Source organism: Cibotium barometz, chromosome 32 (genome assembly GCF_041138505.1).
Source record: "Cibotium barometz isolate CiBa-2024 chromosome 32, ASM4113850v1, whole genome shotgun sequence".
In the NCBI taxonomy this organism is placed as follows: domain Eukaryota; kingdom Viridiplantae; phylum Streptophyta; class Polypodiopsida; order Cyatheales; family Cibotiaceae; genus Cibotium; species Cibotium barometz.
Genome location: NC_141077.1, coordinates 26402528 through 26415786, shown reverse-complemented (window position 1 = coordinate 26415786; position 13259 = coordinate 26402528).

The following is a 13259-nucleotide window of genomic DNA, read 5'->3' as shown; positions in this document are numbered from 1 at the left end:
TTTATGTCAGCACACAGTATCAGGTAGCTGACATCTTCACCAAAGCATTGGGTACAGAGAAGCTCCGCAGATTCAGAGCTTCACTTGGTGTACATGAGATGGAGTTGAGCTCGAGGGAGAGTGTTGAGATATCGAGCTCGTCTAGTGAGGCGGTAGACACTGATGACCCGCCTGGGGGATAGGCCCCACACTTACACCATTGGCATGGTTGGTGAGATCTTGGGTGATATGCGGCTAGTGGGATGACAGACTGTGTGACAGCCATTCTAGAGACTGGCATAGTTATAGCGCCAGCTCATTTTAGTTGGGTTCACCTAGTGCCAACCATGACTGTCTACCAAATGCAAAATCTTTCAACACATTGCAAGTACTCAGTATTCACTGATGAATGCAACCTCAGATGGTTACCAACTTATTGAATCACCTGCAAAGTGTATGAAAAATAACATAGAGTAGAGAATAGAGTGTTACTGGTGAAAGTATGATGGTCGATGTCGTTGAAGACACTATAGATGCTGCTGCACACCAAATCTTTGCCGCCGCTGCTGCACAGCCTAAACACCCAAAATCAAGTAAAACCAATCCAAAATGACGCCTCTCCAGAACGTTTGTAGAAACCTTGCGGTGCCCAAAAGGCGCTTGAATATTGCTAGTAGCGGACCCCAAAAATTTTGTATACTTTGTATATAACATACTACAATATATAGCACACTACAGTATATAGCACATTACAGTATATACCTTCTTCTCCTAAGAGGGTATCTCAATCGGAGACAGAAAAATAGGGTCATGAGGAGGGAGGAAGACTACTAGATTAAGTGTCAAGGAAGCTAGCTCTGATACCAATTGTTGGAATTAGGGTTAGGGTTGCACACAACAATGCACACACACATTATAGATAAGCTTGAGAGCACACACAAACTCACTAGATTAGAATCAACAAATGTGTGCTAAATACAAAAGATAAGTACACACCCCAAAATGAGTAGATAAAAGGGTGTACATACGCACAGGGGAAAAAACCTCCTAGTGAGGGAAAAAGTGCCCCGGCAGTCCTAAGTGTGTTCACACACATCACTAACATATAATGCTACATGCTTTCCATTTCACCCTAAAAATTATAACAAAGTGAGTTTACGATACACATGCCATGGGACATGGGCTAGGCACATGGAGACTTAAGGTATATCTAGACATATGGGACTAGGGCGCATGCGGCCTTGGGAATATTAAAGGCACACGGCCTAAGTACCATTAGGTGAAATATGGACTCTTATTTTTTCCCCTTAAGGATTTCCACACCTCCTCTCTCTAAAAAAATGGGCTTATGGTGCAATTTTTGCAAATCAGCTCAAAAGTCACCAGAGTTTGGACATTTGGAATCTACTCTTTGAGACCTTTCCAATGATATATAGCATGATAAGCAATTTTGAATATTCAAGAAGTCCCCAAATTGGTGAATGACATGGCATTTGGAAATTTGGAATTTATTCTTCGAGACCTTTCCAATGATATATAGCATGATAAGCAATTTTGAATATTCAAGAAGTCCCCAAATGTTACATGCCACATCATCACCAATTTGGGGACTTCCTTACTATGAAAAATTACCCATCATGCTATATATCATTGGAAAGCAATTTTGAATATTCAAGAAGTCCCCAAATTGGTGATGACGTGGTATGTTACATGCCACATCATCACTAATTTGGGGACTTTCTTAATATGAAAAATTGACCATCATGCTATATATCATTGGAAAGCTATCGAAGAGTAGATTCCAAATTTCTAAACTCTCCTCACTTCTGAGATGATTTGCAAAAATTTCACCATGAGCCCATTTTTCTAGATAGAGGAGGTGTGGAAATCCTTAAGGGGCAAAAATGAGAGTCCATATTTTGCCTAATGTGACTTGCGTACGAAGCTGGATCCAAAAATAGAAAAATGTGTGTTTATTGGATACTCCCTTAAGCAAAAGGGATGTAGATACTATAACCCTACAATACGTGAGTTTAGGGTAAGTAGGGATGTTATGTTTGATGAAATGAGTAGCTGGTATGCTGCCGAGAAAGATGCCATTAGCATTGATACAACTGGAAATGAGATTGCACAGAATGTAAGTCAGCAATCTCATAGTGGACATGGAGAGTCCTCTGTTATTTATAGACCATGGAGTGGCAGGTTGAATCAAAATACCAATCCTGAAAATACAAGTGGTAGATCACGAAAAAAGGCAAAGAGAAGGTTGGTGAGCCTCTTGGTATACTCGACATTTCTAGAGGGCATTGGGACTGGCATTTTGTACGTGCACTGGGCTACACGCTGAGCTCCGGGGGTCAACTCTATCTCATGATCTACTTCCTGAATCGGGGGCATCTTAGTTAGCTCAGCTGGAATTAAATCATCATACTCACTTAACCATTCTGGTTCTTTAGCCTTTAACTGTGTCTACCGTATTCATTTTGACAACATAAATGAGATGCTTCTTTCTAAGTCCTTTCAGTAACCTAGAACCTTTTACTAATTGCAAATCTGGGGACCCAAAAATTCCTATTCCTTGAACTTTGTTCCCATGAAGGTCACGGAAGGAAATGGTTCCATTGTGACAATGAATGTCAGCTTGATTTTTGTGGAGCCAATCCATTCCAATCCATTCCAAGGATTCCATGGAAAACTCCCAAAGGTAAGACTCTGAACTGGCAGTCAGTTTACATTTCCATCTAGATTAAACTGAATACGAGTCTCATGGTGAGTGAAAAGAATCTTCCCATTGGCCAATTCAACTTGCATAAGTTTCCCTGATTTCTGTTTTAAGACTAGCTTACACAAAGCATCCTAGGGGAATAAATGAATGAGTACTGCGGAACTCTTTCTCTTTGGTTATCCCAGTTCTGGGAGGGAGTTCAGAGATTACTCTGAGCAGAGGCAGATGGTTGTGAGCTGGAGTCCTCCTGGGATTGCCCTGATTTTGGCGAGAGGGGATTTGACTGATACGAAGGGGCTAGTCTCTGCACTCTGGGTCCTTGACTTCCCTATCCTCTTGACATGGCAAGAGTCGGGCACAGTCTTTAAGTTGGTGACCAAAACCCTAACACCCAAAACATATGTTCTCACTTCTAAGCTCATCCCTCTGAATTCTTGAAAGAGGTGGGGCTCCTGAGAAAGTGTTCTGAGGGAAGGGTCTTCCTTCACTTCTGAATTTCCCAGCATCTTGATTCTGAATAGGGCCTTGCTGCCTCTTTGGAGGTGGAAAGTTTGAAGCACTTCCCGGGGTTTGGAACCTTTTCAAGTTTGAGGGTGCAGACTTCGGCAGGATCTTAACAACAAATGCTTTGGCAAAGTCCTTTGCCATTCTAATAGCTTCTGCCATTGAGACTGGTTTGGCATTTTTCACTAAAGTGTCCAATGGCTCGTTCATCCCCCGAATGAATCTGGCCATCAACTGCTCTTCATCCAAAAGTGGATAATATTTGAGGAGAAGGGCAAATGCCTGATGGTATTCTTCAATCGTCCGGCTATCCTGCTTCAGTTCCAAGAACTCATTCATTTTGGTTTCCAGGAAGCCCGGAAGACAGAACCTCTTCCTGAGGTAAGCTTTAAGATCTGACCAGGTCTGGGTATTTTCGTCGAAATGGTTCCTCCATGGCAACCCTGGCCGTTTCCACAATTTTCAATTTGGCAAGAGCCATCTTGCTCTTCTCGTTATATAACCAGTTACATCAAAATACTCTTCCATTGCCTTGATCCATTTTTTCACTACTTCTAACTGTTCCCCTTCACCCTTGAAGGGACCAGGTTGGGATCGGTGCAAGGCTTTACGAATGTCCGGATCTAACTCTTCATCATCGGTAAGAGGATCCGGCCGCCTACCACGGCCGACGCGCCTCATGATTCTGACAAAACGATATTTTTGTCAACTTAACTTAGTCATCAGATTTATGACTATTTTATTTTTGAGATTTATTTCTTAAACAAATAAATATTCCATCATAATTCTTGAAAACAAGATTCACTCTGATAATTTTATTAACCAATATTCATAACTACGAAAACAATTTGGAATCTTTTGCAAAACATCTTTTATTATCAAAAGTTTTTGATATATACATAGAGCGTCTCGGCTCCAAAAGACACCGCCTCAATCGCGTATACATAAAAAGGCGATACTGCGATGGAAACATGCTATGATATACACGATTCATCACTGATAATGGTGCTGTAATTCTTCTCCTAGGAATAAAGCGACTAAGAAGTCTAAAAATACGACAAGAAATTCTAAAATTCCAGGGGGAGTGATTATAGAGTTGTACATAATGAACAACTCCTAGCCTTATCAAGATCATGGTGGCTAGCGAGATATTCTATCTGAGTCTCTATCGTTGATTGGTATTGACGCGAATACTTCGCCCTCCAGAGAACCACATATGCTGACGGCACTCTACTAGATCAGGAAAGTATAGATCCTCAAAGTGGCAAGCGAGTCTCACTCTGCTTTCTCGGGTTGTAGTGGAGTTTATGAGATTTTCGAAGGTAAAGGCGATCATATCCTGACTCTGGAAGAGTCCAGGAATGCTAGACAGATTTGGGGTATCCATCTAAAAAATCTAGTTTAATTTATGAGTTTTCAATTTATGTTCATTTTAAACATAATCTTAACAAGTGAAAACATTATTTCCAAGATTTACTTTAAAATTTTAGGTAATTTTTGCTACTATTTCGTAAGTTTACAATAGCGCTCTGATACCAGTTGAGACCCCTCTGTCCCCTCTGTCCCCTCTGCGCATCGGATTCCCGGTTGCTAGCAGCAACAACGGAAGTAGCTTCCTCTTGTGCGGGGCAGGGTTTCCCACTCGGGGCCTCGCCCTCGAATGTCCGAACACGAGACTAATCTAGTGGTCATTCTGAAACCGAAACTGGGAAAATTTCCCTTGCCCGAAAAACGGGGACGATTCCACCTTTATGATTTTCTTAACGAATTTTCTAATGGGGTCAAGAGACTACTATCCTTCACCTGATTAAACCAAATAGAAGGAAAACTATCACTGACTTAATTTGAATAAATCAACGCTTTTTTCCTAACCAAAATCAGGCACAGCCATTGATCTAATCATTTTTTTAGAAATCAACGCTTTTTTCCTAACCGAAGTCAGGCACAGCCATTGATCTACTCATTTGAGAAATTCTTCAGGTTTTTATTTAACTACTCGAATTCTAAGCGTATTCCTATTATTTCAATTTAATTATAAAAACTCCACCCCATCCGGCCCATGGGTTAGCCACCACCCACCAACCACTAGAATCGGTAGAACCAGACAATTACTCACCCACCCATAATTGAATACCTTTCTTAACTTTTTCTTTCGAATACAGATACGCACACACTCCTCTGTAAAACTTTTACATATAAAATAATCCATTGACAAACAGTTATTGGTTACAGATGTCATAACTCACAAATTCCATCCGGTCCCTCGTTTCTCAAAACAAAACAGTATCACTCTAGACTCTCTGTTGAGACCAACTGGTCAGCCAACGAGATCCAGTAACAGATTACAATAATCATTTCGTCCATCATACATATCTTCCACGACATACGCATGGGTGTCATAGGCGCACCGCGAGCCCATGCATCTCCTGGTCAGAACCCTCTAGGATCCTCGTTAGGTGTCCTGGCACTTCACTCAGGGACCGCTTCGTCGGCCCTCGCCTATTGTACACCGGAAGCGCACCATTTTTCAACCATACCAAGGTTGGTCAGGCTTTGTCGCGTGAGCCGTCCTTTGAACACTCCCCACCAGCTATTACAACACCGAACTTTCCTTAGAAAAACATATACAAAATGCTCCCTCCAGCATTCTGGCGTAAGACAGTCCTTTAAGAAAACATGGTTTCTAAGCAAGTTTTCAGTTTGATTTTCTTTTGAATACAAGGAGTATTTCTTGAATCAGTATCCCCAAAACTTCTTGATCGAAATTCTAAATTTCATACCAGAATTCCTCGAATTCTATAACCTTGATCCACAGATCGATTCGAAGGGCCTCAAACTTAGTTTCAGATTTGGCGGGAGTTTTGAGTGTATTTTTCTAAACTGGTCACACCTTCTTTCCTTGAAACTGACGAAAGAGTTTGGTCTTGGTCATAGTCTAATTCAAGGTTCGAGTCGGATAAGATTTTTCCTGAACTATCTTTCTCAAAAAGGTTTGCTAATTCAGTTATTACTATTTTACTGAATTTCTTTCTTTGAATATTCACTTAACTGATTTCTAAATTAGTTACGAATTCTAATTAGGAATAAATTAATCATTTATCTGAATATTTTCATCTTGATAGATTTTTTAAATTTTCTTTTTACAATTCGTGTGAATATAAAATGATAGAAATTTCTCTCTTAGAGTATTTAATTATTCATTTATCAAATACTCATAGAATTTAAGAGAATTCTGATTTTGATATAAAAATTCTTTATACATCTATTTATGCATAAAAATCAACTTCAATGGGAATAACACTTATATATATATATATATATAATCCTTTTATGCATAAAAATTAATTTTTTTTAGAATAACGCTTTTATAATTAAAAAAATCCCTTATGCATCTTTCTATGTATAAAAATCAATTTTAATAAGAATAACACTTTTGTAATAAAAATTAAATTTAATAAGAGTAACACTTTTATAATAAAAATTTTCCTTTATGCATCTTTCTATGCATAGAAATCAAATTTAATAAGAGTAACACTTTTATAAAAAAATTTCCATTATGCATCTTTATATGCATAGAAATCAAATTTAATAAGAATAACACTTTTATAATAATAAAAATTTCCTTTATGCATCTTTCTATGCATAGAATAAGAGTAACACTTTTGTAATTAAAAAAATTCTTTCATACATCTTCCTATGCATAAAAAATAAATTTAATAATTAATATGAGTGATATCCATGCATATTCATAGGTGAATATGTACATGGAGTAATTAGAATATTTCTTTTAGATGCGAAAATGGTGGGAATTAGTCTTTTGGAATAACATAAAAACAAACTTTCTTTTTCACAAAATTCTAGAAAGTTTTGCCATAACCTCCTTTGTATGGCTGACTATTTCTCATTTTTATCTTTCTTCACTTAACTTAATTAACCCAATTTAGAATTATAGAACTCTAATCTACACAATTTTCTAAATTCAAGAGAGTAAACAATAAGAAGAGTTTAATTAATAACTTAGTTAATCTTTCTAGGATTAAGAAAGGTTGGAATGTAAAGAAGAGAAGGGGGTGGCCTTTTCATCAAAGGCATAGCATTTGAATTTAATTCAATCATTTGCAAAACATAAAAATCAAGAAAACCATAGATTTTTTATTAAAATTTGTAAACAAAGTAAGAAAATTAGCTTACATGGAGCTTGTAAGCTCTCCTTTGGCTTGAGGGATTGAGGGTTCTACTCTTGTTTAAAGCAATAGTGGCCACCAATTCACTTTGGAGAGGATTAGGCAAAAAACAATTGAATTATTAAAAAATTCAATGTAGATGGCTTAGGGCAGGAGTAGAGTAATAGTGCATCAACACCATTAAGCTTTTACAAAAGGGGGAGTCTTCTATTTCTAGGAAAAAGTGAACCTCTAGCCAAGCAAACTGATTCTAGAATTTTTCAGATAAGTTTGGTCAATTTTTGACCATTTGCAAAACATAAAAATCAAGAAAACCATAGATTTTTTATTAAAATTTGTAAACAAAGTAAGAAAATTAGCTTACATGGAGCTTGTAATCTCTCCTTTGGCTTGAGGGATTGAGGGTTCTACTCTTGTTTAAAGCAATAGTGGCCACCAATTCACTTTGGAGAGGATTAGGCAAAAAACAATTGAATTATTAAAAAATTCAATGTAGATGGCTTAGGACAGGAGTAGAGTAATAGTGCATCAACACCATTAAGCTTTTACAAAAGGGGGAGGCTTCTATTTCTAGGAAAAAGTGAACCTCTAGCCAAGCAAACTGATTCTAGAAATTTTCAGATAAGTTTGGTCAATTTTTTACCATTTTTGGGTCAGTTTAGCTTACTTTTTGGATCTAGATTTGAAACAAGAGAGAGGAGAGATAAAAATATCTCATTTTATTGATTAAAATGGGAGATAATGATGAGAAAAAGGTGCCTACTTCATGAGGGGAGATCCCCACACTGAGGTGTCAAAATTCAGTTTTTTAATTCTTTTCTTTGGTCCTTAGTCCACTCTTCATCTTATGTGAGTATTTACTCATTTTTTTGGGGGGGTTTTCTTTTATTCTTCACTTTATCTCCTCCTTACATTTGGATTAATCTCTTTGGTCTGTCAAACCTTTGTTTGGACCTTAATCTAAAGTTTTCTAAAAACAGGGGCCCATGGCTAAGGTCTTTTTGTGCACATTATAATTTATTTCTAATGCACCTTAGGAATTTCTTTTTAAACTTCTATTTCAGGGAAATTTATTTTAATAAGAAGGGATATTTTTCCATCCAAAGATATCTAAAAATTGAATTATCTCTCTCTAGAATATTTTCTCTCTCCAGGTAGAAACAAGATCTTTCATTATTCTGAAAAGGGGATTGATTACAAGGGAAGAAAGTGGACATCTTGAGGGGCTGGGGAGGAATCCTACATCTATGATCAACGTAGACACCAAATCCCAAAAGTTGAGAATATTCTCTCTGACTACAATGGAGGCCTTGAATGGCTTGTACTCTTTCCCAAGCCCATTCAAACAGACACTCACCAAATCATTATCTTCCACCAATACATTGATAGACCCAAGGGATTCAACAATACTACCCTTGATCTTTAATAAAGCATACTCATCATTGATAGACATGCTTTTCTTTTCCATAGTATGTAGCTCTTGCTTTAATTGTAATTTTCTTGCTTTTGTGTCGGTCTGGAATATCTGCACCACATTCTGCCACACGCAACTGTTGGAGTGTTGGCATCTTGTATATGTCCTATCATTATGTCTATGACACACTAATCAAAAGCCAATAAATGACTTTTCTTACACCCTGATTCCAATCCTTGAATGCTTGGCATATACCCACAAAGGATCAGATCTCATGAGCAGTCTGTGGTACCTCCCAATTGACAATCTCAGCCACCTTGGCCGGATCAAGCTAGATACCATCTGCACTAATTATATATCCAAGGTAATGAACCTTGAATAAATAAAATTCTGACTTCTTCTCATTGATGTAGATCTCGTTGCTTTCCAGCAACTTCAGGTTTTTCTCCACATCAATGTCATGCTGCTCAACAGTAGCTAAAAACACTAGTATGTCATCTAGAAATATGAACACACACTTTCCAGTCGATTCTCGGAACACCTGCATCATCATGCGGTTAAATGTGGCTGGGGCGTTCGTCAAGCCAAAAGGCATGACAACAAATTCATAGTGGGCCTGTTCCGTACACGAAAGGCTGTCTTGGGGATTTCCCCCTCACAACAATCCTTACCTAGTGGTACCCACTCTTCAAATTGAGTTTTGAGAACACCTTAGCCCCATTCAGCCCCTCTTAAGAATATAGTCTATTTGAGGCATTAGGAATCTACTCTTGATAATCAGTTTATTGAGTGCACGATAATCGATATACAATCAAGAAGACCCGTCCTTCTTCCTGACAAACAGGATCGGTGTGGAAAATGGTGATACACTAGGATAGATGAAGCCAGATTGCAACAATTCTTAGAGTTGGCGGTCTAACTCCGATTCCATCGTCTTGGAAAGGTGATATGGAAACTTGCTTGGGGGTTCTGAGCCTGGGAGGCGGTCTATCTTGTGGCCCTCTGGTCTAGACGGGGGAGTTGGGGAGGGAGGTTGTCCCGAAGAAAAATCTTCTGAAAATTTTCATCGTCGAGAGCCAAGTGTACACGCCACCGTCTGGGCAGTCTGGATGTAAATCATCGCACACAATGCATCTTTCCTGATTGCTCACAAGCCACCATCTAGATAGTCTGAATGTAAATCATCACACACAATGCACCTTTCTTGATTGCTCGCTTAGCTTGGTGGCTTATAAAAAGTAGAAAGTTTGCGATTCCTAGCTCACACTTAATGGTCACAAGGGCGTGTACACATTCGAGCTAATCTGGAAAGTGTGCTTGTCCCACTTGACATCAAGAAGGAACTTATGAAATCACTAAATGCCCAAGATTATGTCTGCACCTATGAGAGGGTCAACCATAAAATCATGCACAATCTTTATGCCCTAAATGACTAACCTAGCACCTAGAGCTTCAAACTTGATGCTCCTAATCATGCCTCTGCTAAAACCCTCAAATTTTTGGTCCACCGAAGACAGGACAAACAGGCATGCCGAGCAGTCTGTTCCGTGACCACATCCTCCGTTGTCAAATAAGACAACGACCCTCTGGCCACCTATGTAGCCAAAGGCCTTGAGAAATTCATTGCACTCGTAATCCTGGTCATGGACACCCTTCTGCTTATCTTTGAGCTCCCAGTAGCTAATGATTGCACCAACCAAAGCATTGGGATCTGAAGAACTAGGGGCAGCCCCGCTGGGGGGGTTTGCGTCGGAGTTAGGGTCACCATTGAAGCCGTGGAGGCTAGGGTAGCAGTCTGTGGAGTGGTAGTCTTCTTAGGACAATCTCTAGAAGTGTGCTCTTTTGTATGACAAAAGAAACACTTATCCTCCTCCTTGTATTGAGCGGTCTCCTCAACACTCAATCTGCCACCGATCTTGCATGCCTAAGCTTTCTGGTCTGGAGTAAGCTTGGGCGCAATGGTTAAGTTCTTGGAGCCACCGGTTCCCATGCTCTGTCTTGGGGAAGACCATGTCTAGTTCTAACCTTTTCCCCCCGAGGTGTCAGTCTTGGGAGTAGCAAGCTGGGAAGTCTTGGGCTTTCCGCTATTATGCTTCATTTCAGCACTCTGTGTAAGCGAGAGTGCATCTTCGAAGGTGGTTGGCCGAAACATACGCACCTCCCACTAGATTTGAGTGTCAAGGCCATAAAGGAATTTCCCTTTCTTGTCCTTATCGGATAAGCCTAATTGCAAACATAAAGTTTGAATTTTATTGGTGGCAAACTGAATGACTGGTTGCACGTTTTGACGCGCTCCCCTAAACTCGTCTTCGAGTCACTCAAGGTAATGGGGCGATAAAAACCGTCGCTTAAGGTTGAGGACAAACTCATCCCAAACATAAGCTACCATACCTAATCTTTTCCTAATGCGGCAAAATAAGCTTCAATCTAATGCAACCATGAATAAAGAGTTGTGGGGTTGAGTTTACCATTATACTTACTAAAGTTCATTTTCTCGAGAAAATGACTCGAGGAAGCCACTGGTGTCAGTCTTACGTCCAAATCCGCAAGGTATTGTTCATTTTCCATGTCTCTCATTGCATCGTCTTCACGTGTCGAGTCTCCATTGCACGCATTTGCAACTCAAGCATCGAACTCGGTTGCGGTCGTGACCCTTCGAAAGGGTCCCTTTGTAGTGGATCAGGAACTTGGGAAACAGAAGGAGAGGGAGGAGGAGACGGAAAAAAAGGAGCTGGAGAACGGGTACATTCTTCCAATGCCAGGATCTATGCCTTTTGCCCTTCCAATTTGGTACTCTGGTCTGCGATTGCTTGCATCATCTTCTAGAACATCTCTTGTGTGTACACTCATATCAGCTGTGCCCGGGGATGGACTGCCTAGTGCACTTTGGTCCCAAGGTTATTTCTCTCTCTCTCATCGTCGTAGCTCACCATAGTGAGAAAAATCACTTCCTTTCCGGAGCGCAGTAATAAGACCATCCACCATGCCTGTGGGAGACTTCCGGAGGCTGAAAACCAACTGTCCTTCGAGGGACAGGAGTCACACTAAAAGGGGTAGTCCATTGGAGTCTAGAAACCAACCACACAAGTGAGAAAACTTTCGGGTTTTTTTTGGCTAAATCTTTACACTTGAAGAAGGCTCTGACACACCACTGTAACATGCGGAAGCTTTAAGGATAGATCGGTAACTTCAATGCTCAAAAATCAGCAATCGTTCACGATGAAAATAACGCACAAAACTGAAAGTAGATGTGCAAAAAATAGATAGAGAGAGAGAGAGAGAGAGAGAGAGAGAGAGAGAGAGAGAGAGAGAGAGAGAGAGAGAGAGAGAGAGAGAGAGAGAGAGAGAGAGAGAGAGAGGGAGGGAGGGAGGGAGGGAGGGAGGGAGGGAGGGAGGGAGGGAGGGAGGGAGAAGAGGACACAGTATTCGGTCCCAAATACCCTTTATAGGGCCCCCACCACGAATGGTGTATTTGCTTTATTAGAATGATGCAAATCTGAAAATAAATATAGAGAACTTGACCTTTCAGGGGGGGCTGAGATAAACTCTGCCCTTGACCTTGAACCTTCACTCCTTTGTGTTAGCTTCTCCTTGGCTTGCTTGGCCCCTTGAGTAGCTTCAACCCTTGAATGAGTATTCATATGATAGAAACGCTAGGAGATAGTGGGTATTTATACCCACTTTCCACCTCTAGGTCGCCAACAGAAAAAGTGTTTGACAACTTGCTAAAAGTAGCAACTAATTGCTAATAAGTCAGCGTTTTCACACTTGAAAAAGGTCCAGTCCATAAGCACTAAGTCCATAAGCTGCTGGGCAGCCAGGCGCCTGGACACTAGTTGTTTCGGTAGCCAGTGTGGGCTAGCCAACAGCCCCTCTAGGGGATTGTCCAGGCCCTCTAGGGCTGGCTAACAGCCCACACATGGCTGGTGGGCACAGCCGGGGGGCCTCCTAGCCCCTTGGGGTGGCTCATTTCCTTCTCCAAGCCCACACCAAGGCAATACACCTAAGCTTGGGGTAGCCCTATAAACTGGCCCCATTTCTACAAGCAAACCTACCCAGTTGTCTGGCATTTGGTCATGGACCAAACACACAGAACAACTGACATCATTCCAGAGGGAGACTCACAGCGCAAACTGGCACTGCTCCATGTGTAGGACGATGCACACCTGACCTCAGACACTTAGATTGGATCCCTCGCTAACTCATCCGAACTGGGCTCACATGGGACTAGTTTTCCACTCCAGGTACAACACCTTCTTGTTCAGATATGTCAACGCTGCATCCAAGTGCAGGATGCACGTGACAAGTTTTCATACTAGACCAATCCAACTTAAAAATGGTGTGATCTCTATTACTAGTCTTAAGCATGTACACAAAATCCTTACTTTCCCTATTTGACATCAAGCTCAAGGTAAGACCGTTTTAGATGTTCCAAAGTTGTTGAGATGTCAAG